Source organism: Palaemon carinicauda, chromosome 39 (assembly GCF_036898095.1).
Source record: "Palaemon carinicauda isolate YSFRI2023 chromosome 39, ASM3689809v2, whole genome shotgun sequence".
Taxonomy (NCBI): Eukaryota; Metazoa; Arthropoda; class Malacostraca; order Decapoda; family Palaemonidae; genus Palaemon; species Palaemon carinicauda.
In genome coordinates this window covers 9,521,957-9,526,912 of record NC_090763.1, presented here as the reverse complement: position 1 = coordinate 9,526,912, position 4,956 = coordinate 9,521,957, and positions in this window count along the sequence as shown.

The window sequence follows — 4,956 nt, the reverse complement described above, 5'->3', positions numbered from 1 at the left end:
TACTATGACGCCGTCAACGCATACCTTCTGCAGCAGTACTCGCCGTCGCCAGCCGCCCGTATAGCAATGCTTTTTCAGCTCTCTCAACAACCGTTGGGGGACCAAAGGGCTTCGCTCACCCTCGGGGAAAATGACCAGTATCACTCGCCTGCAACCTGCCGCGGACGGCTCTCCTCGTGAGGTGAACCTACTTCGTGCCCTTATGGACAGCAACTTCATGATCATCAAAACCTCCATCAATGCCTCCACTCGTGACGAAGAGGACACCTATTCAACTTCAACCGAAGCTGACGTGAATGCCGTAGGACATACACGCCTATGAATGCCGTAGGACACACACGCCTACCCCGTGACGAGCCGGAGCGGCAACAACGCCACCCATCATCCACCACTGGCTCGCGCCCCAACCAACGACTTCTACAGCCTCTCTCTGCCGCTAATCGGCGCAGTTTTTACTACTACCTCTCCAGATTCAGGGCACCTATTTAACATGTTCAGTATGTCATTTTTAGAGGGGGAGCCATGTACCAACCGTGTGTCACACAATTGTACATAATTCCTTTTGTATATATTATTCTTGTATCTTCGCTCTTCTCTCCACTAAAACGAACATGAAAATTCATGTCTGCTGTTTTCCTCTGTAACATTGTCATTTCCTCGAACATGTATTTTCCTGTTGCCTTGAGGTTTTGTATTTAAAGGAGAGTGTTCTTTAATATAGTACTCAGTTGATTGCTTCCTGCCTTTGAGTCACAACCTTCTCCCTCCTTCGTCACAACACTTTGGAGGACTGTTTACTTGACTCGAAATTAGATTCTTTCTTATTGGTGTGAACTAGTTCATGACACTTTGGAGGACTGTTTAATTGATAAGAAGTTAGATTCTTTCTTATTGGTGTGACCTAGTTCATGACACTTTGGAGGACTGTTTAATTGATAAGAAGTTAGATTCTTTCTTATTGGTGTGACCTAGTTCATGACACTTTGGAGGACTGTTTAATTGATAAGAAGTTAGATTCTTTCTTATTGGCGAGACCTAGTTCATGACACTTTGGAGGACTGTTTAATTGATAAGAAGTTAGATTCTTTCTTATTGGTGTGACCTAGTTCATGACACTTTGGAGGACTGTTTAATTGATAAGAAGTTAGATTCTTTCTTATTGGTGTGACCTAGTTCATGACACTTTGGAGGACTGTTTACTTGGCACGAAATTAGATTCTTTCTTATTGGTGTGAACTAGTTCATGACACTTTGGAGGACTGTTTAATTGATAAGAAGTTAGATTCTTCCTTATTGGCGTGACCTAGTTCCTGACACTTTGGAGGACTGTTTAATTGATAAGAAGTTAGATTCTTTCTTATTGGTGTGACCTAGTTCATGACACTTTGGAGGACTGTTTAATTGATAAGAAGTTAGATTCTTCCTTATTGGCGTGACCTAGTTCCTGACACTTTGGAGGACTGTTTAATTGATAAGAAGTTAGATTCTTTCTTATTGGTGTGACCTAGTTCATGACACTTTGGAGGACTGTTTAATTGATAAGAAGTTAGATTCTTCCTTATTGGCGTGACCTAGTTCCTGACACTTTGGAGGACTGTTTAATTGATAAGAAGTTAGATTCTTCCTTATTGGCGTGACCTAGTTCATGACACTTTGGAGGACTGTTTAATTGATAAGAAGTTAGATTCTTTCTTATTAGTGTGAACTAGTTCATGACACTTTGGAAGACTGCTTACTTGACACGAAATTAGATTCTTTCATATTGGCGAGACCTAGTTCATGACACTTTTGGAGGACTGTTTAATTAACAAGAAATTAGATTCTTTCATATTGGCGAGACCTAGTTCCTGACACTGGAAGACTGTTTAATTGACAAGAAATTTGATTCTTTCTTATTGGTTTACTTCAAATAATTTTATAATTTCTATACCTTATGTCTTCTATAGATTAGGTTTTTTCATTCTTGATAATACAATTTTATCCTCAATGTACGTTTCTATGCTGTTTAATAGAAATATATACCAATAATCGCCTGTACATTCGCTTGTTGGTGTGACCTAGTTCCTGACACTTTGGAGGACTATTTAATTGACGCGAAATTAGATTCTTTCTTATTGGTTGTCTTCGTTTTTATTTTAGTTTTTCTACCTATTGTCTTCTTTAATTAGTCTTTTTTTACATTCTTGATAATGCATTCTTACCCTCATAATAGAAATATATACCAAGAATCGTTTGTACATTCGCTTGTTGGTGTGACCTAGTTCATGACGCTTTGGAGGACTGTTTAATTAACAAGAAATTATATTCTTTCTTATTGGTTTCCTTCAAGTTTTCATTTTATAGTTTTTCTACCTTTTGTCTTCCATAGATTAGTCTTTTTTACATCCTTGACAATGCAATATTATGTTCAATATACGTTTATATGCTATTTAGTAGAAATATACACTAATAATCACCTGTACATATTTGTACGATCGCCTTTTGGTGTGACCTAGTTCCTGACACTTTGGAAGACTGTTTAATTGACAAGAAATTTTATTCTTTCTTATTGGTTTCCTTCAAATATTCTTATTGTTTTTCTACCTCTTGTTTTCTAATGATTAGTCTTTTTTTACATCCTTGCCAATGCAATATTATCATCAATTTACGTTTCTATGCTATTTAGTTGAAATATACACCACTAATCGCCTGTGCATATTTGTACGATCTGTTATTCGCTTGTACCATAGTTCTTTATTTTTCTATTTCTTGCCTTTGTTTTATTAATTCGTCTTCTTTTAAATCTTCGATACCACTACCTTGTTTTTAATATGTTTTAATATTATTTTGTAGAAATGTACACCAATAATTGCTTGTATTTATCCATATTGTTTGCCATCTTTTATTCAAGTTTTTTTTTCCGTTTCTCTACCTCTTGTTTTAATATACGTTATTATGTTATTTAATAAAAACACAAAACAATAATTGTCATTACATAACTGTACCATGTGACTACATTCGTATTTATATTTTTAGAAGTCATTCACATTTACAAGATTTTCATTCATATTTTCTTTAACTTTTCAAAATTTTCTTTCGGGATTTTTTTGTCTGTTCAAATCTTTACTATTCTATATTTTAATGGAAAATGTCCTCCTGAAAATGAAAATTGGAGAGAGAGAGAGAGAGAGAGAGAGAGAGAGAGAGAGAGAGAGAGAGAGAGAGAGAGAGAGAGAGAGAGAGAGAATAACTCATACTGAACTCTCGACAGTATTTCTGTTATGGTTCTAAACTATACTTTTTTAAAATTATTGAAATGACAGAGAGAGAGAGAGAGAGAGAGAGAGAGAGAGAGGAGAGAGAGAGAGAGAGAGAGAGAGAGAGAGAGAGAGAGAGAGAGAGAGAGAGAGTAATTTATATTGTACTTTTACAGTATTATATTTGTTATAGTGGTTATTGTTCTAATCAAATGTTCTTTGAAATTAAGTGAATAATGGAGAGAGAGAGAGAGAGAGAGAGAGAGAGAGAGAGAGAGAGAGAGAGAGAGAGAGAGAGAGAGAGAGAGAGAGAGAGTAATTTATATTGTACTTTTACAATATTTTATTTGTTATAGAGGTTATTTAAAATTATGTGAATAATGAGAGAGAGAGAGAGAGAGAGAGAGAGAGAGAGAGAGAGAGAGAGAGAGAGAGAGAGAGAGAGAGAGAGAGAGAGAGTAATTTATATTGTACTTTTACAATATTTTATTTGTTATAAAGGTTATTGTTCCAATCAAATGTTCTTTGAAATTATGCGAATAATGGAGAGAGAGAGAGAGAGAGAGAGAGAGAGAGAGAGAGAGAGAGAGAGAGAGAGAGAGAGAGAGAGAGAGCAGTCTTACGTGTTCATAGATGTGTTGGATGAGATTTCCAAGAGTTCTTCCTCCGAAAACTTTATTTGAATAAATATAAGTATTTCTTTATAAAGATACTTTTTTTTTTAAATAAAGATATTTTTGATGTTATGAAGCTGAGGGAAAACCATTGAATAATATATTTTTTCCAAGGCACACGTACAATGGAATACAATTTAGATTTTTATAAAATTTTTCTATATAAAATTTTATTTGAGGTACATCTTTGAGCTTTCTTTTCAAGATGAAAAAAGACAAATTAGAGAATCATCAAAAATATTTTCCAAACTAATTTTTTTTTTATTTTAGCTTTTTAATGATGTTCAGATGTAGTAAAAACAGTTTTTGCTAATTAAGTGAAGGGAAAAGTATGTCATATTCTTTGCATCTCGGAAATATTCTAATATAAGTGAACATATTATTATTATTATTATTATCATTATTATTATTATTATTATTATTATTATTATTATTATTATTATTATTATTATTACTTGCTAAGTTATAACCCTAGTTGGAAAAGCACGATATGCTATACGCCCAGGGGCCCCAGCAGGAAAATAACCCAGTGAGGAAAGGAAACAAGGAAAAATAGAATATTTGAAGAATAGTAACAACATTGAAATAATTATTTTCTACATAAACTAAAGAAAACTTTAATAAAACAAGAGGAAGCGAAATAAGATATAATAGTGTACCCGGGTGTAGTCTCAAGCAAGAGAACTCTAATCCAAGACAGTGGAAGACCATGGTGCAGAGGCTATGGCACTACCTAAGACTAGAGAACAATAGTTCGAAATAGTTATCGATATAGTTAATATAGTTATAGTTATACATAGTTATATTATGTTCAAGTTATTTGTGATATTGTCTGATGTGTTACATACTGCAACTATGTATGCGTTGCGTGTACATGTACTTTAGTATATTACTTTAAATTTGTGAGAAGAATTTAACAATAGATTAACATCTGAGGCAAACATGACATCAATTTATTTCAAAATGTTCATTAGAATCTGATGTAATTCCATAATAATTTCGTAATAAATTGCTGACAATTTTTATATCAAGCAAAAAAAAAAAAA